We start from the raw sequence: 21,828 nt of genomic DNA on the forward strand, positions 1-21,828 counted from the left end.
GTGTGGTATTTCTTCTCTGAGGATCGATCTTGATGCGTTCTACCCAAAGACTCCTGGCAGTCTTCTTCCCTGGCCTGTGAACTACTGAACGCGCAAAGTAGTGTTGGGTAGAGGTCGAATTGTTTGTCTAACAATTTTCCCGGCTACACACCTCGTGAACCGCAACACGATAACAATGGAAAGAATCCAACTGACAACTATTTGTGAATATTAGTGTTAGCAAGAACTGAATATTCCATATTCTTCCTTTTTACTACGGGTGTGTAGTACTTGCAAGTTTAAGAAAATCAGCCTGATTGTATCCTAACCCTTATATGTAGACTGTAGATTTTATGCATTTGTACAGATTTCAGGACATCGGTGTATTGGTTTCGGTTTAATAAGATAATTAAAAGAGGAAAGACATTTTTATTCCGCTCCTGTGTCTTGCAATAAATGCAAATAGCTTTTATTTTGCATAAAGATCTGCGGTCTACTTATACATATGTATACATAGCAAACAAAGGGACAGCAAGCTGGTACGTTTTGTAAATGAATTCAACAGATAACACGATGAGTGTATGCGCACGGTCTATCATTGGAACAAATTGAAAAATAGTACCGACAATTAAAATTTAAAACTCCGAAAATTGAAGGAAAATAGAGAGAAAATAGAGGGGGGGGGGAGGAAAACCTATCGGGATTATGGAGCAGTGGTTAAGGGTAGAAATAATAAAGTAGAGTACTCGAGAAAATATGGACTAGCGATACGTAACAAATGTGTCGTACGTGATGCACGGCAGCGTACCTTTAAATTCATTCTGCAGGACATCGGTGACTCACGTGGCCTATCGATTTCCTATCAATCGCTATAGAATATTTTTCAGGCTCTTTTGTAATCCATGTGAAAGAAGAAGAAACAGAAAAACAGACCATAAAATGTGAAAAAAAGGGTCGCGTCGCGACGATATTAAAGACTTCCCTTTAACCCGTTCGTGAAAACCCACCCATTTTCTGTTTCTAGATGTAGTCAAATACTTTTGTTTCGTCGAGTTCACTGTTGCAAAAATGAAAACGAGCTTTTTCATGATTAATGTTAAGAGCTACGTGTCCCGTACAATTTTTAATTATGTTCTGCGGTTCTTCCGCTATCAAAGAATAATTTATTGACATTCTAGTGGCTCTTATACAACAGTTAATATACTGCGCGATTCGGCTAAGTATGCCACCTAAATTACATGTAAACTGTATGGTATGTGAAAAAGAGGTAGAAACGAAAGTTGTATGGTCTAAAAAGTAAATTAAATTATTATTATTTTTTTCTTTAATAGAAAGAAATATCAGGATATCTGGGGTGAAAAACTAATAGTTATTAATTTTGGATGTAGAACATTTTCAGCATTACCTGCACCTTGAGGATTTTTTTACCACGATACTGTAGAACTTACTGTTACGGGATTTTCGCACGAACTTTCGTCCATATTTCGGCCGCGTACACAAATCATTAAATAATGAGAAAATCAATATTGAACTTGTCCGTAAGCGATCAAGTTCATGCGTGACGAGAGGGTATCCAAATGTCTGTGTACGTTACTATAGTAACAATAATCGATGTTTAACCCACTGTAACTTCGTGAAAACAAATCGAATAACTGTCTGTTTGGGCTCGTTTTGTAGATCGAAACCTCTGATCTAACAACAAGCTATTTTTCTTTTTAAAAATACTCTTCTATTGCAAAAGCAGGTTGCAAAGTGAAAACAACTTTTCTCTTAACTTACTTACTTTAAGACGTCTTCACGGAGACTAATTACAGGGTGTGGCCGAGGGCGGGAGGTACAACCGGACAGGGGATGATTCTACATGTAAAAATAAGTGGAAAACAAGGAATAACATTTCTTCATTTGACGCCTCGTTTTCGAGGAAATCGAGTTTGAAGATTATGGTTCCCGTTCTTTAGTACACGCAGGAAGTAGAATTGGTCAGCCATGGTCAGACGCGTCAGACGAGTCCTATCTAATAGCACGCGTATTCACTGCATCTTCAAACTCGATTTTCTCGAAAACGAGGCGTCGAACGAAAAAACATTATTCCTTCTTTTTGACTTGTTTTTAGATGTAGAATCATCCCCTGCTCGGTTGCACCACTCGTCCGGCCGAACCCTGTATTAAACTATAATTAGTCTCCGTGGAGACGTCTTAACGTTAAACTAGCTAAGAAAAAAGCTGTTTTCATTTTACAACCTGAAGAGTATTTTGAACACAATTCTAAGATACAAATATTGTCAAAGTAGGTAGTAGTAGTAATTGGAAAAACATATTCGAAATTAAAGTAAAAATATCACCTGAAGCTCATCAATTTTTGCGAATACATTCCAATTCAATTGGAACACGTTCCCGCGTTCACGATCGAACGTTGAACAATATTATTGTATTACAAAAACTCCACAGAGTTTTGCTACGTGATTTAGAACTGTGTAAATTGTTCCGTTCAAGCACAAAACGTTGTTAAAAAATGAGAAATTCGCGATCCGTGTATTCTATGAGGTCGAGAGAAATATATTTCGCTGAAACGGGTCGAACAATCGGCTTGATGCAGTTTAATGGACGCGCTGCAATGTTTTTTGTGAGCGGAGACAACGGGAATATTAAAGAAAAAAGAAAGGGGACGAAAGATAAGGCCCGTGCTTCTTCAGTAATGTTCGTTAGCGTCAAAGAAAATGTGACACTAGTATTTCCTGATTTTAGCTAGTGACACGTATGCCTCTTGCTCTCTATGAAACATTGCTGCAGTGGCAACACGAGAGGCAAGTCAAAGGCTGAATGCACCCGACGCACAATGAGCTTGAAATAAGCATGAATGGAACCACATCCATTTCCCGCTTGCGCGCTCCCGTCGCGTCGCCGGCAGGGAAGAAACGACGCGACGCGACGCGACGGCCTGTACCTTAAAGATGGTGGCTTCGTTTTTAAATAATTTAGCCGATCCAGTCGATCCTCACTCCTACGGGTTAAACGTACCCTTTGTGCTGCACGATCTACACGCCTCGCACACAATTAATCGAAATCGTTTGTCGAGTACGACGCTTCTATCAGGCTGTTGCATATGAAATTCCGATTCATAACAGTAGCTTCGAACTAACACAACTTTCCTATAAATAAAACTTATTTATCAACTTCAGCACCAACATGTTCTGTCAATAAATGACAAGTTTTTCGATTATACTCCAGTAAGAATACATCTCCATTTTTGAGCTTTTTTTACCATTAATTAATAGTTGATTTACTACCATATTTTGACTGAAAATCGTGTCACGTCGTCGTCGATATGTTTATTTTCTCATGTAAAAAGAAAATTAAATATTACTTTTAATATTTATTTTCGATATTTCACACCATAATAACTCGTCGCGTAATTCTGTTTTCAATGCGTTAATTTTGAATAAATATTGTTATTTGTGAATTTTCATTTTCGATATCTCAACTGTTCATACAATTTGATATTTTAACGTTATTGTGTCGCCGTTTAATAATTTTTGATTTTTATCGCCGCATTCATGAGCGCTTTTAATTTTTATTATCTCCCTTAAATGCCTGGTATTACTATTTAACGATATCAATTTTTTTCAATACTGAAATTGGGGAAACTTGGTAATTTTTATTTCCGATATTTCAGCTCTTTAAAGCATTAAAGTACTCGGCCGTCTGACAATTGAAATACAGTTTTTAATTTCTTTTTTTTTTTTTTTGTTCGATGTTTGAACAGTTAAAGTGTGGAGGTACAACTTGTATCTACTTGTACAAGCGGCGGCAAGTTTCGAGAGTATTAAGAGGACGCATTCGACTGCAGTTAAGATGGCTCCTTTAAAGTCGCCGTATCAGTGAATGAAGTTCGTAACAATGTGAATCTCTCTGTGGAAACTTCAGACATCTAGGTTAACCAATTTTGCTTTGAGGAATCGTTCCACATTTTTCACCAATTATTGAAGAGAGCATGTTCAAAGCGAAGTATTATACGAAATCGTTAAAATATTGCACCAAAAGTTTTATTGTAATTCTACTGGCAAAATAAACGATAGCGCAATAATATTACATTGAAATTACAATCGTTGTGGCAGAAATTTCGAGAAATTCTTCTTTTCTGCTGTAACCATAAGGAGTCGTGTGATATTGGGGAATTGTAAAAAATAAAACTAGTGTATAAAACAATTCTAAACTTTTTGATTATATTTATTAAGCTCGAAAAATTCGAAATTCAGATTTTTTGCCTATTACGACTAAAAAAGAACATTAATTCGGAAGCTATTTAAATTATTCCGATTAAATAATTTAATCAATACAAAATTATCTCTCGAACTAATGGATTTTTACCATAAATGGCTTACTAGATTTTGTGTAGAGAATCGAAAAACATTGATACCGTATGATTCAATTAAAAAAAGAACTTGACCTTCATATGACCTCAACGTACTCCTCTACGAGAAAGTAAATAGTTTTGTCACATAGTGTACATCGTGAAATTATTCAACTTTTATTCAAAACATCACCAATAATATGGTGGTTTGCAAAAATTGTTTAAATGGACTACTGTTATATACCGGGTGTTTCGTATAACATAGGCATTTTGAATGCTTGTTATAGATTATAAATATTATAAAATTGTATGAAATCGCAGAAAGAAATCGATTTTACCCGGTTGTTAAGGCAGGAAATAACGGTTCGAAGGTTTCCCGGTTGCTTTCGCGGTTTATCGACTGGCGGCAGCGTGTTTTGATTTCGATGAGGACATTAGCAAGTCGATGAGGATCGTTCTAAGATTATTAGAACAGGCCGCAACAACCACGGGACAATGAAGCCACGCGAATAAAAGATAGAGAGATGAGATCCATTGTTTCAATGGTCTCGAGGGTAAATACTTGTCCTCGTTATTGCGGGCTTTCTCTTGGAGCCGCCTGCGTCATCGTGAAATGATTCGTAAATACCTGACCTCGTTATGGCGACAATACTTTTTTGCGGCTCTGCCGGGCAAGTGAAATGATTCGTAAAGGAGGACCAACTATCTGTAATTAGCCGTGTGACAGTTTGCAACCGATACTGTTCAAATCACTAGCGACGGTGATATGTATATGGTGTCTCCGAAATCGTGGTACAAACGACCGAGCAGTACATACAAAAATAAATTTAAAAAAAATATTTTTTAATTTGTGATCTCGTTTTTGAGAAAAATGAATTTAAATATCCGTCAGGTACGCGTGTACTGATTAGAAATTTCTAGTAGATTTAACAAAATTTTACTTGAAATGAAAGTAAGAAATAATTTGTTTCACACAATTGTCTTTAACCCTTTCCACTCGAAGCCATTTTAACTATAAAACGAAACATTTCTTCCGACCTAGAATATTTCCCTTCTATATACATTTTTTAATGCTATACGTACTTAAATAGTACAATTTACTCGTAGAGTACTGAAATGTTTAGTAATTTATGAAATACAAACAAATTTAACAATGTAAAAAATATTTTGAATAACAATACAGCAATTTTAGTGGCGCCTTACCGTCGCCATTCGAGTGCTAAGGGTTAATACTGTTTTTCGAAAATAGAAATAATATTGATTTCGTTTCATATAATAAGAATTTAAAGTTTGACGAAAGAAATAATCCTGAAAATGATACACAACAAAGGAAAAAAAATTTGGAAAAATCATTGGTCTAACATCTTGAAAGAATTGAAGCCGTTTGGTCCACATATAAAAACAGTTATTCGGTTTTAAATACTTTTTACACTGACTGTGTGTAGTTCCATGGGGTCTCCGCGTCGTTGAACCGTGTTAAAATTGAAAATTTGCGGTCTTCTTTGACATTGATTTGGTCGAAAAAGTACATAGGCATAGAAGTTGAAAAGAATGTGGAGATTCGCGTTCAGTTGAGGAAAACGTATCAGGATGTCGAAACGGAAGGGAACAACGGTAAGAAGGTTCTAGGCGTTTAGGCGAGGGTGCTCGAGGGATCGTCGCAATTTGCGCATCGAAACAAGGGTGAAGCGCCGGTTTTGTCTAATGAGTTGTGATGCCTGCTCATCAAGGTCGTTCAACCGTGGTTCGAGCAGCCACAGACACCCTTGTGAGGGAGGACTCCCGCAACTTTCCATGCCCCTGCGTTCCTGTATCCTTCGGACGCTGCAGAAACGCTCGAAAACTATTCGACGACGCCGCGGTAAAACTGAAACGCAGCGAGTCAATACCGCTCACAACGAACTCGGAGATCTATCGAGTCTGTGACATTTATAATAACGATATTTATAGCACTCACGTGGACGAAGTTGGCTTATTGGCTGTAAATTGGCACAAAGTCGGCGCGCCTCGCGGCAAGTCGCTATAGTGCGACACAGGTGGTCAGATTTTATTTTTCCATCGAAAGACCTTCGGCCTAAAGGCGAGTTCACACTGGTTTCACTTTGGATGTAAAGGGTGTTCGACTAAAAGTGGGAGAAAATTTAAGGGGTGGTTTGTTCTCCATGAAAATATCAAACGAAAATGAAGAATAAAAAAAATTTCGGCTTCATTTTTCAATTATTAACAATTCAAAATCCTCCGTTGGTCGGGTTACTGCATTTCAGGCGGATTTTTAATTGTTAGTAACTAAAAGACAAAGCCGAAATCGCAAATTTTTTATTCTTCATTTTCTTTTGTTGTATAATGTTTTATTTTCATTTGTACCTGTTTGTTTTTTAAATTCCATTTGAGTTTTGTTATTTTTGATGAAAAAAGTAATAAAATGGTGGATTTATGCACGAGTCTCCATATTCGGAAAAATGGAAATTCGTGTTTGTACAAGTAAGAACGATACGCGTTGGACGAACACGTCGGCCAAGTTTTTCTATCCATTCGAATAATTTTACCACCCCTCGTTTTGCATCAACAGTCCCGAGATACTCTGTATAAATATAACTATGTTTACAATAGCTCTGCGCCTGTAAACAGTCCCAATGCGCAAGCTTGATGCAAAAGTTTCTTTAAATTGCCGTCAGTTTTCAATTATCTATACGCATTCATTGTAACGGAATGAATAAATATATTCTAATCTCTGTTGGAATTCATTACAGGCACCATATTAGTGTACTTTGGTTGTCATTTTGTTTTTAACGATATTATCGATATATTGAAATGTCGATTACATTTTGACCTTATCAAGATATCGATCGCATTTTGACTATATCGATACATCGAAATACTGATATCACATTACGATATTATTGATACATCGATTGCACTTCGATATTTATCAATATGTATGATTGCACTTCGATATTTATCAATATGTATGATTGCACTTCGATATTTATCAATATATCGATTACATTTCGATATTTATCAATATATCGATTACATTTCGATATTTGTCAATGTATCGATTAGATTTCGATATATGTCAATGTATCGATTACATTTCGATATTTGTCAATGTATCGATTACATTTCGATATTTGTCAATGTATCGATTACATTTCGATATTTGTCAATGTATCGATTACATTTCGGTATTTGTCAATATATCGATTACATTTCGATATTTGTCAATGTATCGATTACATTTCGACATGTATCAATATTTCGATTACACTTTGATATTTGTCACTATATCGATTGCACTTCGACATTTAACTATATATCGATTGCACTTTACATTTTGACATTTATGGATATATCACTCACATTCCTTTAAACAATTTAAAGATGGTCTGCTATTTTAACAGATATTTCAACGGGGGAAAAGGTCAACGAGAAAAAGTCATGAAACCTGTGCAATATTTAATAAAAGAACTCAGCGTCCCATTGATGGAACTGAACTTTTTAATGAAATCAGGCACTTAAAACTGGTTTGCAGTGGAGAAAAACGAATGAACTGGATGAATGGAGTATTTGAATTACAGAAACGTTGGCTAGAAATAATCCAGCATTTTCAGAGTGAATCTCTTCTTTTTAAGAGTACGAAAAAATTGTCGAATTTTTAGTGGGCATTCCCGCAATAATTACAGCCACTAAAAGAGTTCTCTCAACAATAAATAATTCCCTGTCAAATATCTTTTTAAACACCCTAAAGGAAATCAACAAAATTCTAAAAAGGATTCATCGAAGAGAAAAATATTTCGAGTTAAAATAAGAAACGATTAAATGAATCGAATCAAGTTCAATAATTTTCTATGAGAAATCAATTTTTTAAACTGTTTAGGTCTTAACATTTTTTATGCACTGCATTTTAACGGACAAAATCTGGTCGTCCTAGTTTCTCTGACTCGTCAATTATTAGAGTCGCTCGTCGATTTTCATTACATATCGTCTAGTAAACTAATTCACCTAGCCTGGCAGAGAAATCGAAGTCCTTTGATCGATTTCTCAAAAATTGATTCCGATTTGAAGGGTGTCAGTGCCCTTCGTAAAAATAACGAAGGGTGTGCTAAAAATCCGAATAAACGCGCTCTTGTTATTTTTATTGAGTAATGTAAAATGGTCACCCTTACCGCTCCGTCGATCTGGTGCTAAATACCATGATCCACAAGTATTACAAGCTAGTTGGATATCGGTGTGGAGAATCGGCGAAATAAATGTTGCTCGACACACACGGTCGTATTTCTTTCAACGATGGAGCCTCAGTCCAATTGGACGGTGCATAGTGTACATTTCTGCGCTGAGGATTTACGCAAGAGTCTCTCTTCCGAATGAATGGCACTCGTGTGGCAGATATTCAGTTCCCCTCGAATACCTCGCGATGAAAAAAGAATCCGACGAGGAGAAGTTTCATAGAACCGAAAATAGACAGGGAGCACATAAGGGAACCTACGCGCTGTTCAACAGTAACAAAAATATCATTTTATCGAAGAACAATATAACCTCGTCGCGAAAAATATTCGAAGCCGTTTCAATGCTAACACTAAACCTACCACGGTCAAAATGGCCGGTTTTATATTTTACAATTATTGAAATTATAAAAATTCATTTATGGAATATAGTGGAACAATTTTCCTTGTTTTCCATTTATTGTATTGAAAATTACGGTCAATCTTAAGAAATTTAAGGTTGTCATTTTTATAAGGCAATATTTACCAGATACTGTTAATGGTTGCTAGGTTTAGTGTTAAAACTCATCGGCAGTTTCAATCCTGCCCTTTCTTGGAACCGATATGTATTAATTTCAGTGTTAATGCACAACTACATCGCCGTTTACAGTAACATTTTAAACATTAAAAAATCCTTTGTACGAACATTTTATTTATAATTAGCTTGTCCTAAAAGTTTATTTCGCAATGTGCACGTTTAACATCGTCAGATCACTCGAGCTTCGTGGCCCCTCGCGGAGTATACCCCGCGGTAGTGGGGATAATTCTGCGACGTTTATCACCCAGGCCTTGGCGACATATATAGAGAAATCACTGTCAAACAATAATTTCTTCAATAATTTTAAAAAGTTGATAATACATTGACATTCTTAAATATTCTTTTAACGATTCTACTGTTTTAAATTGCGCCTACTCAGTTTTGTGACCTCTACACGTCCATTTACAGAGAAACGATTCACAACAGAACTATTTTTTTTATGCAATGTACATAGTGTACGAGTAATTTCCATTTATAGATAAAACTCGGGCACCCTGTATATTGACTGTATTACCTACATATTTCCAGATATTTCGTGTTCATACGAATTTTTCAGCGAATTTCAATCTCGCATCGTTATGGCGTTTCTGTAATGCTTGATTCGCAAACATTTCTGCTATTCGAATTTTTCAGCTCGCACAGCCCACTTTCTTGTTACACTGAAATCACATTTTAAATTGAAGCGACTCCACTTTTTTTATGAGGAAGCTCCAGTTTTTGACATTTCTCTCTCCCTTAAAACCGCACGTTCCACAGTTCGTGAAAATCGTGTTGGTCTTCCTGGTCGCTTGTCTTTGTCATAATTTTCAACGCCAAGTTTTAAGAAATTCCTAACTACGCCCCGCAGTCTGTCAAATTAGATTTACAACTTGTTTCTCCAGAGGTTCCGAAATCTATAATTCTCTGTTTCTCGAAATCAATTCTGTGTCACATGGCGCGACGGAAAGACTAGAAATTCTTTAAAAATTTTCAAATAAACTGTTCCCAGACCCATCCAAAATAATTTCACTAAATCAACTGGGTCTATAAACATTCACAGGTTTGCTAACATTCAAAAGTGCCAACAAGTGGCATAAAAAAACATTTGATTTACAAATTTACTCAAAATTTGGGTTACAGTCAAACGTTAAGAAAGTGGAGTGACATAAAATCCTATTTTTAACAGGGGAGCAACCTTTGTGGGTTCGAAACAAATAAAAATCGTACTAACGATTGTTCTATCGATTTTTATATTCCAGAAATTTTTGAAAAATCTCCGTAAGCCATAAATACACAAAAATCCGCTTTTTCGCGGAAGCGTGGAAAAAATACAGAAAACGCTCTTGATTTTATAAACACTTACTGGGCCCTGTACAACAATGCGACGCGAGCATCCTGTGTATAATGACGAAGAAAACTTCCCGTTCGGATACTCGAGGGTCCGGCAAGTTGAAAAATAGTAAGAGGTCCTCGAATCTGATCGGAAGTTTTTTCACCGTACGAAGACACTATAGTCAGCGGGGCAGCTTTGTCCGAATGCAACATCCGTTCTTCGATGCATGCACGTGTTCCGGTACGGCGAAGTGATAGCTGATACATAAGCCCTGTTGAGCCGAGGATCATCGCCGTGGAATGGCACGATCATACGGCCAGATAGAGGGGTGACGGCGATGGAGAGAGAGAGAGAGAGAGAGAGAGAGAGAGAGAGAGAGAGAGAGGGAGTGAGATCCGATACGGGGGATGGCAGGGCGCAGGGGCGAGAATCGGAGAGTTGAAACGAACGACGAGGGAAAAATTGCAAGGAAAAGGGAAGCCAAGGGTTGAATCCACGACGCACAGCGGCAGTGGCAACAAGTATACCCGTTGTCGTTGTCGGCACCGTTCCAACATTCTCTCAATACTGGCGAGAGGTTGCTCCGCCAGCTAGGAACGAAAACGCCGCGGCGATGGTTCCTCTCTCTCTCTCTCTTGCTTTCTCTCACTCCCTTTTTGTCATTGTATCGAGTCACAATGAATGACGTCAAACACATAAGGCGGAATCGTCATTTCACCTTACGGCCGCCATTTTCCCGCGACCCTGTTCGATTTCGCTGATTCCGCGGTGCACTTTTCGACGCGAGCAAATTAGAAAGTTCTTCATTCGCGATGTGGGTTTTAGGTCCTGCGTAACAGCCAAGACTCCGTAGATTCGCGATAAGGTAGAGTGACCAGGTTACCGACAAAAATAGGCGAAAAATGGTTTTACGTGACTCAACTTTTCGTCCTGAAATAAGAATATTTTGTCGCTGGTAAAGGGTTCATTCGAAAGAGGAAGGTTCAATCTAGCGCGCGCTGGTCATCAGCTGACGAGATTATGCAGATATTTGGTAATATAAGCGTTAGAAGTAGGCCAAAAATTGACGATGTGCATGCCGTGGAATCGAAGCATTTTTATGCCGTTGGATGAGTTTTCCGGATGAAGTCGAGAGTAGCGCGCGCTTGAGAATATCTCCAGCTAAAAATTTAGCTATATTTTGTCTTGAATCTCTGCGAAATAAAGCCAGAAACTTGAAGCACGTTTCTGGCCTCAGAATTCATAATATCGATAATACAGAGCAAAAAATATGACAAGTTTAGTCACAGACTTAAAACCCGTCAGATCAAGACCAACACGGGTCTTAAGTCAGTGGCTGAAGGCTGTGAACGGAAATTATGCAGCAGTTACCGACCTGCTGACTCTGCAAGAGTCACGTGACTACCGTTGGCTCTTAAAATGAATGAATTCAGATGTTCAGTGAAGTTATAGTTGGCAGGAAAGTAAGTAATAACTGTCGGACGGTAGACCATTCTTATGGCTTGTCGGTGGTCAAAATTACGTGCACACCCTTTAGAAACTAATAACTTTTTTACATTGAACCAATCGACTTGAGATTTCTTGAGATGTTAGAAAGATGTTTCGGTTGCTAGGTAATGGACGGAAAAAATTTGTTCGAAATTTTTTTCCACAAAAGTGGAGGTCGAGATTTTGAACTGTTTGTGTTCGTGCCTATAATGAAAATTTAAAATATATCTTTTGTAGACCTAAGTAGGTTATAAGGTAAGGGGCCCAATTACTGTGGGGACACCAATACTGTGCCATTACTGTGCAATTAGTGAACAAAATTTCACATCTCCTGTTTAATATTCACTATGCTTTAAAAGTCAGTATAATTAATATAGGTACAGTAATTGGTACCCCCACGGTAATTGGGTCCCTTACCCTATAAATGCATAAAGTTTCAGCTTTAGAGATTTTTCGGAACGAAATGATGTCGTTTAACGTAATACTATTTTTAACATCTTTGAATATATATTTTACATAAACTCTATCCCGATGGAAAACGGTCAGCAAAGCGAGGACAACGCTTGTTAACAAATTTTTAATTTGAGCGTCTGTACCAAATTCGACGAGTTTAAATTATTGTAACGTCGTTAAAAACTCGAGTAACAATTTACCTACGTTGGTTTTTAAAAAAGCGAAGCATTTGACTCGAAGAGTTTTCTTCAACGTGAAGATCAAGGCTGTAACTTCATTATTATTCCGACGACATCTCCGTAGATGCTAGTAAAAATAGCTTCGGGGATACTTTTCATCAATCTTTCACGGTCGATAGACCAATTCAAGTCGATCCTGTTGACCATCCAGCATTTGAACCTAAAGAGATTGATACGGTTACCATATCTCGATTATGGTTCCGACGGCTGCTGCCAAAATGCTTCGGTTGATTTATCGAGGGAACGGGACATTTTTAATTCAGAAATCATGATTACACGGGCAACCCTAACTTTCTCTACAACCCCATCAATCATTTTCTTATTCATCAAGATGCAAAAATAAGCTTCGAAAAAGTGATCACATTTTTCACATTATTAAAATACAATATTATTAATGTAAACCATATATTTATGTAAACATTCAGTTTCGATTATTGTATTTCAAGATATTTGAATCACCGATTTGCTTTTTGTTTATTCGTGGTGGAAAATTTTTTACCATATCAATACCGTGTTTTCTTCAACAATGTTTGACGTCCTAAAAATATCATAAAATAGCTATGAATGTCCGATTTGACACAGTTGCATTGATTTACAATTCAATGAGAAACTATTGGTGATAATTGATCAAAGTGAGAATAAGCGCAGGAAATTGGACGTGCTTGGACTTGAAAATAATTCAAGAAGAGTTAATAATGTTCAATCGCGCGTTCCGTGGATAAGTGAAAAGGCAGGAATGACAGAGAATTATTTAACTAGAGACGCAGTTGAAGCTGCTCATAAGCATCTTGCTCAGAAAGGATCCCTATTACCTATTTAGCGGGCGGAGGTGCGGAGCCCGACTTGTCCAAACAGATGAAGTGGATGGTGAAGTGTTTGGAACTACTCGGAGACATTTATGACACAAATTGCTCCTCGTGCGCTCCCCTAATTCTCAAATTAGGTATGTACCTCCTCCGACAATAAAATTCTCCGTCGAACCTTATGCAAACGGGGCCCAATTTCATCTACACTGCCCAATATAATTACTAATTATAACTATAATTACTAATTATAACTATAATTACTAATTATAACTATAACTACTAATTATAACCAGAATTACCCATTATATTAACTATAATTACTAATTATAACTCTAAATACCAATTATATTAACTATAATTATTATTTTAGTTTCATCCATTCCACTTATTATTGTTACAGATAGTTGAATGTGTTCCTGAAAAATTGGTATGAAGTGCGACGGTTAAAACAAATGCTATACGGGTTGCCCCACTTGAACCGAACAGTAGAGGGAGCAGTAGAGGGCATGTGAAGGTCACCTTCAATTTTCTTAATGGAACTATATATTTTTTAATACACTGATCGATGTACACTGGTGAACAAAATTATGAGACACCGTGGCAATTACTAAGAACAGGAAGACATTTGTTGTATATTATTTTGCGTATTATTTCTTTCGTCGATTTTGAAATAAAAAAGATAAAGAAATAGTACATTACTTGAAATTGCTATTATATCGAACGAATCTATTATTTTTATTTTCAAATAACAGTATTGAAGATGCGAAATAAATTATTTCAAATAGTTATTTCTTATTTTCATTTCAAATCAAATTTATCCAGGTCTATACTAATGGTTTTTCGATATGAGAAGGTTAGTAATTTTTTGTGGGGAATTATGATTCACATCGATTGGTGTATTAAAAAATACATGGTTCAATTAGACAAATGGAAAGTGGACACGTTGAAATATCAATAACAATATCTTGACAACATTAAGATAAGTCGCGATAAAAAACAGTCGTAAAAAGAAATTACTTTTAATGAAAACTCAATAGAAAATATTAAATTTGATATGAAATTATTAAATTTATTGAAGAATTTACTTGAGTGAAAAATATATAAAATTGCAGATTTTCCGTGGTAAAAAGAATTTGAAGAGATAGTGAGTAAGCTTTTGAATTTCGACTCGATCGATTTGCTATCTCGAATGATCGTGTACATACAGAAAATTCGTTAGTATATTACTCGAGCAGGCTCGAAGATTATCAGGGATAGTAAATCCCCACTGAGAGGCAGCGACGAGAGGAAGTAATGACGTAGAATGAAGCAGGGGACAATGTCGGCCAGATTAGAATGAAAACATGAAGCTCCCTCGGGCCTGGTATTTGTCTTTTTTTTTCGTTGGTGCCCGTGTTTCGCCGTATTGCCCATTTAGACTCTATTTGCTGTCTGCAAATTAGAAATCCGTGGTCCCCCGACGGAAAAATGTTACTCTCTTGCGGAGCAGTAAGATGACAATAACGGTTTACTTAACTACGGTAACCTATATACGAAATAGCCAGATTTATATAATTTCTTAAAAATTAAAAACGTCGAACGAGTTGGTTTTTATTTTCTTAATTAAAATGTACTCTATTAAAAAGTCAAAGGACATATTTATAATAATTAAACTGCGAATGTTCATGCGTAATAAGAATTATATAGGGTAAAGGACCCAATTACTGTGGGAGTACCGATTACTGTACCTATACTAATTATACTTATTTTTAAAGCATAATGAATATTAAAAAAGAGATATTAAATTATATATCTCTTTTCTTAATATTCACTTTAAAAATAAGTATCATTAATATAGGCACCCCTACAATTGTAAGTACTTGATACCCCCACAGTAATTGGGTCCCTTGCCCTAATACATCCATATTTTCAAATTCCTTTAACATCCCTGTTCGTTCAAATTGCATCTACTCATTTTTGTCATAAATGCCTAAAATCGAGAGCCTAATGATAATATGTGGTATTGTAAAAATGTAATTGATGTAATCAAAAAAATTTTCAACCTCAAAAAGTTACAACCAGGATTTTCAAGTTGAAAAATGTAAATGTATGCTTTAGCTACCAAACAAGGTGTGTTCGCATGTGACGAACTCGGGAAAATAAGGTAAAAATTGGATTTACTTTACCTTGTAACTGTCTACCTTATCGATCGAGGCAAGGGGTTGAAATTTTGCATAACGCGTCGCCTCTTGGTACCCCATTCAATTTTCGCAGGATATTAGGCGGCGGGGCCTTGAAATCGCCAAATGGAAACGATATTTCCCATTTAAACGGGGAAAGACCGTACGCCGTGTAATTAATGGAAATTAATACGCATACTCCCGCGAAACAGAGACAATGCGTGGGCATACACGGCGGGCTTGTTTCATCTGAGCGAAGACGGCGTAATGTTCCCTGTCAGAAACGTTTCTGTGCATCACTTAATTATCGGCCTTTGTCTCGTCACGAAGCGCAGAGATCGGGGAAGACAAATAGCGATAGGCAGAAGCGACGACGGAGCACAAAGAGACAGAGATGCGCGAAACGTTTGGTTAATTGCGTGTCCACGGATCCCAGAAATCACTGATTGACAAATTGCATCCTAAACCGAGGAGACAGCTTCGTATTCACCTTGAAAAGCAAGGTCAAATGGGACGGCCGAATAAACACAAACAAATTCAACCGTCGATGAGGCATTCAACACGTATGGGTATCCGAAATCGTAAAATCTCGGAAAAACATCAAATTCGGTAATATCTCCGTAACTGTCGCACAGCTGTCTACCGTAACTGTCGACATTTTAGCCCCACCACTGGGGGGAATCCCCCTTGGAGCCAGTGGACGACCGAGTCAGCGAGAGGATAAAAATGTGCCAACGCTTGCCTGTTCGAAAGTTACAACTAGAATGCGGATCTTTATGCATCTATGGCTTATGGAAATTTTCAAAAAATTCTAGAATATAAAATTCGAGAGAATTTGATACGATTTTTATTTGTTTTCGATCTACAAAGGCTGTTCCCATTAAAAATAGGATTTTATTTCATTCGACTTCCTTAAAATTTGTCTATAAAAATTGTAAACTGCATAAACATCCGCAGTCTAGATATAACAATAAATGTATAGCCAACATGTCAATGTCTGTTACAACATTACGTTGATTCGAAAACTTCGGTTAGTGCTTTCGGAGTCTACAATTGTTATTATTATTATTATTGTTATTATGATACTATGTTTATGCCGTGATGTCAGCAATAAGGTTAATGTTAAGTTCAGATTCATATCTAGGTTCAGTCGTACATGAAAAGCACGGAAGAAAGGAAATGGTAGGTATTAGACGATGATTTATCGAACCTGATAATTTTACCGGTGGATATGAAAGACTCGCATAGTGAGCGAGAGGAGAATTGATATATTCAAGAAAGTCCATAATATTTGTCACCTAAATTTAAGTAAACAAATAAACTTAAGTATGAAATCTCATTTCAAAAAAGGAAACATAATTTAAGGATAGTTAACCATTTTTTTTATACAAATAGGCAGTAAACAATTTTTTTAGATATCTACTATTGACATAGTATTTTACATAAACATAAATATAGTTATTTTACATAAACAAAATTTAAGAACCTAATGAAATTAACAGTATATTCCACAGTCCAATTAACTTCATAGTTCGAATTCATTCCATAGAGAAAGAAGGTAATTATGGGGGGGGGTTAAGGGTAGATAAACTACGAACAACAATTTGATTGTTATTCATTCTCTAACTATTTAGAAGTCAGCAGAAGGAATCGCGCGCTTTAGTGTCGACTAGATAAATAAGGGACGCTATTACCAGAGTAATAGGCTGCTGATAAGGGTTTTAATACCCTGGTATTATAAGTCGTGGAAGCTTGTAAGAGCTGAGTAATGGACAAAACGAGGGGCAGAAGACTATGCAGCAACTCATGTTGAAAAATATTTATGCTCGGCCTTGCACCTGTTTCGAATGATTGATGTCAATCCACTGTCATTTGCCCACCCATTTACTATCTCTGTATTAATTGATAATAAACAGCCGAGTAAAAATATCCTTCCTTGTCTCTGTTATAATCGAGGACATTTCTGGAAAACGGCCCTGCAGATCTACGGGCCCTTTTTAGGTAAATCGTCTGTGACCAAAAATGTTGTACTTCCTTTAAAGGGGCAGACCCGGTTCTGAAATAACATAAATTTAAAATATTATTTCAAATGTTATTTTATTTTATAATTACTTCCATATCTGTGATCACTTCTGAAATAACATTACTTGAAATATTATTTCAAATAACATGTTATTTTATTTTATAATTACTTCCATATCTGTGACCACTTTTGAAGTAACATTACTTGAAATATTGTTTCCAATCGCACGTTATTTTATTATATAATTATTTGAAATACTTATTTCAGATAATCGTGAAGTTGTTCTTTAAAATTATGTCATCTAACTGGATCATCATGTGTGAGTCCAGTTTGTACTGACATCCTTTGTTGCATATTATTCTGAGAATTATTTCTTTCGACAAACTTGAAATATCGAGATAATATGAAATTGTGAATATCTCAAATGAATAAATATTATTTTTATTCCGAAATGACAGTACTGAAAATAACGGTGCGAAATAAATTATTTCAAATCAAATTTAGTTATTACGGTGTTTTGTGACACTTCCAAAGCCGGACGTGACGGATTTGATTTTACAGGAAAGTTACAATTGATTAACCGAATGAACGTTGGGTGAGGGTGGCGAATTAATTCGTACGCTTGACGCCATGAGCAAAGATTAACATCTCGATGTAGAAAACAGTGGCGCAATCGCATTGTACGTTTTCGGGAGCACGATTTAAGGATTGCCGGTAGCTCGACAGGGGCGGAGATCAATTTGGGTTTACACTCGAACGGAGGGCAGGCGTGTTCCATAAATATCAACATTACGGTGATGTAGGTGGCGATGTAGCAGACTTTGCGGAGGGAAAGCTCAATCGCTCGGGGGAAGTGAACGAACACGTTTAATAACTCTGCTGGCATACGATCGCCCACGGCGTGACACTGAAACCATCCACCGACTGGAGATGCGGAGATCCTCCGGGAAAGTCGAGGCGAAATTCCCGACAATGTTGCTCCGGCTGGATCGCCTACCACTGATTACTGGAATCGTTGGTAAACGATGACGATTCCGTACGAAAACCTACTACAATTGTTACGAATTTTTACTTTTCATCGGATTATCAATTTTGAAGACATTTCGTACTCCAACAGTTGCACAGTATCTTAAATTACACACGAAATGAAAATCGGTAAACCTACACTGCGATCCACAACTACAGTGCCGTGTGTGCTGTTTAAAATTTTGGAACATTGGAATAATAATGCGAGAAAACCAAGTGCACGAGAAAACATGACGAATAAATTTTACGTATAAATAATATTAAAGTTTAAAAACATGTGGGCATATTTTCAGTGGATTTAATACGCTACGAGAAGAAAAAAGTTCACATAAACTTATATCCGATATGACCTTGTTTCCGAATTACAGTCTTTTCTCGATATATGTCCCAAATATCCGATAAAGGTCCCAGAACTATCCCCATTGCCGCAGGGTACACCTCACGAGAGACCACGAAGCTCGAGAGACCTCGGTCTCGGAATAGAATCTCCTGGGTGATTTATGTCCTGGGTTTATGTTCTGGACATATATCGAGAAAAGACTGTATAGCCATTTTTAAAACCTGTTAGTTAATAACTTTCATGGAAATTGTTCGAAGAATCGCTGAAGGCCTCGGCTAGAAGCTTCCAAAATGACAAAAATGAGTATAATTCGAAACAGTGAAACAGTTATATTAACAGTTATAGTAACAGTTATATTATTTTCAACCTATTAAACATACTAAGGAAAATAAATGTTTATTTCACTCCAGTTTGTTGCAATTCGGGTAGAAAATTTTTATTTTACGTAAAGATCCGCGGTCTAAATCCTAGATCTTCCCACATGATCAAAAATACCAGGTATTGTTGCTATCGTTTGTGACGTCGCAGCTCCTCAACATTGTTTACTGGTGCGTTATAAATCAAAGACTTTAGAGCCATAAAAATTGTTGAAAGACAAACAAGCCTTTAAACAGGTTCAATGTATATTCGTTATTCGACGACCTTTCACCGAGCAAGCGAGTAGGCGACAATACTCGGTCACATTTGGCACAAAGGACGAGGGCCGCCGCGTGCGGCACACTCTCCAGATATGACCCCAACAGACTATCATCTGTTCAGGTCCCTCTAACACAATTTGTCCGGGGAGCATTACGATTCCATGGAAAAGGTCGAAAAATGCGTCGATGACTTCATAGCCGGGAAAATGTACTCGTACACCCTTCAAAAACGAATAACTTTTTCAAATAATTTTAAATATTACAAAGAAAACTTCCAGTAGAATACAAAGAATTAAATTATAATGAAAAAATATATTTCAGTGAGAAGCTTCGACTGCGTTGCTTGATATGAAGGAATGAATCGTAAACAAACGCAGTAAAATATCGCCCGACATGTTGTAAGATGTGATCACTATTCTGTCTGTTCCAAAAATGTTGACATTACATTGAACCCCTTTTTGTAAATAATTATCAAACCAATAAAATAATCATTAGTAAGAGAATGAGATATTCTTAGCAAATATTTAAATCAAAATAACTCGTAAACTAATAATTTTTTAAATATACGGTTTCGTTTAAAAAATGAAAGTTGACCTTCACAAGTCCTTGACACGTCCGCCTACAAAAACAAGCAACAGTGCGTACATATCTTGAGACCATTTAATCTCCATCCAAACATTTCTCGCTACGTATAATAATAATGGCGTAAATCAAGGTGGTAATATCTGATAATAATGATACCCTGCATAATAATTAATCGTCACGATAAACAAAATGCATAATACGTTTATTACACGTGTAATAAAAGATCGTATAGTGCACTATCTTTGCCTGGGGACAAAGCAAGCACTAGAACTTTGTACTTTCCGAACTTTCTACGCCTATGGGTTCGAACTTCCTAAGAAGGCTGTTCTCGCGACAATGGTCCATTTTTCTCGAGGATACATCAGAGAATTTGAGGAAGTGACGCCACTGCTCCGATATCAGCCCAAAGCTGCGGGCCACGTATTTCATGCATGGCGCGAAACCTTTTGAGGCGCTTCATCCATTGGCGTAGGAGGAAAATAAGAATGAGATTCCCCTCGGGGGGATCGCGAGGGAACATCGAAGCAAGTATTGCATGACTCGAGAATTCATTGCGTTCCGTGCCAATTCTTTCGGCCCTTGCGTCGCATTTTCCAGCAACCAATTTTTTTTCTAGATACTTACAGTCAATCCCGTGATTAATGGCACACACTCCAGGTCAGAATCAATTTTTTAGAAACGAACCAAACCACTTCAGCTTCTCTACCACGCTAGATGGAATCAGTTTGCTAGACGATGCGTAACGAAAAATTTTGGCAAAATTGCGTTTAGTCTGAATTACGAAGAAAATGGTGGAAAAATTGCTTGTCACAACTTTTTTAATTGGGCTTGTAACGAAAATTTTAAAACTGTGTTTTGTAGATTCGTATAGGTTATGTGCATGCTGAAAATTTCATCGAAATTGAGCAAATGGTTTATGAGTTATAAACGATTTAAAATCGTGAAAAAGTAATGTTATAAAATGTTATTTTATTTTATAATTATTTCCACGCCTGTGATCACTTTTGAAACGGCATTACTTGAAATATTATTTCAAATAGTAACATGATATTTTATAATTATCTAAAATAATTATTTCAGATAATTGTGAAGTTGTTCTTCAAAATTATATCAGCTTACCTGATTATCAGGTTTGTGTACAATTTATACTGACACCCCTCGTCGCATATTATTTTGAGGATTATTTCTTTAAACAAAGAAATAACATACTATTTGAAATTGCGAATATTTCACACGAATCAATATTATTTTTATTCTTAAATAACAGTATTGAAAATAAAGGTGGGAAATAAACTATCTCAAACGGATATTTCTCATTTTCATTTCAAATGAAAACATTTACATTTGTGTTTACAAGAAAACATAAATAAAACGAAAACGGTCACGTTCCGCGAATATTTCTCTCTTAAGAGTAATAGTCAATTTTATGATTCCTTGTTTCTGATTTATTCACGTCTCTAACAAACGAGACTTCCCGTTTTCATAAATATAGATTGGATACGTGATTTGCTACTGTGCTCGAGGGAGTAAATGACGTATACCACTGTTGGAAGTTTAGTCGAGTAATTCGATAAATTAATGTGATAATTTCGCAACTTTGTCGCTCTTCCACAGAATGAACAATTCGTT

The 21,828-nt window shown here is 36.5% G+C and overlaps 1 protein-coding gene and 1 long non-coding RNA gene across 3 annotated transcripts in view; both read right to left on the reverse strand.

Annotated features, from left to right (window-relative positions):
* Machr-b (muscarinic acetylcholine receptor) overlaps positions 1 to 21,828 on the reverse strand; it is a 66,930-nt gene that overhangs the window by 6,936 nt on the left and 38,166 nt on the right. The gene's annotated exons all lie outside the window — the stretch shown is intronic.
* Positions 5,840 to 6,854, reverse strand: LOC143359096 (uncharacterized). Its single transcript, XR_013083061.1, has 3 exons — positions 6,695 to 6,854; positions 6,288 to 6,453; positions 5,840 to 6,197 (listed from the first exon to the last, which is right to left on the reverse strand). It is a non-coding gene; the product is annotated as an uncharacterized LOC143359096 (long non-coding RNA).

This window comes from Halictus rubicundus, chromosome 11 (genome assembly GCF_050948215.1).
Source record: "Halictus rubicundus isolate RS-2024b chromosome 11, iyHalRubi1_principal, whole genome shotgun sequence".
Taxonomy (NCBI): Eukaryota; Metazoa; Arthropoda; class Insecta; order Hymenoptera; family Halictidae; genus Halictus; species Halictus rubicundus.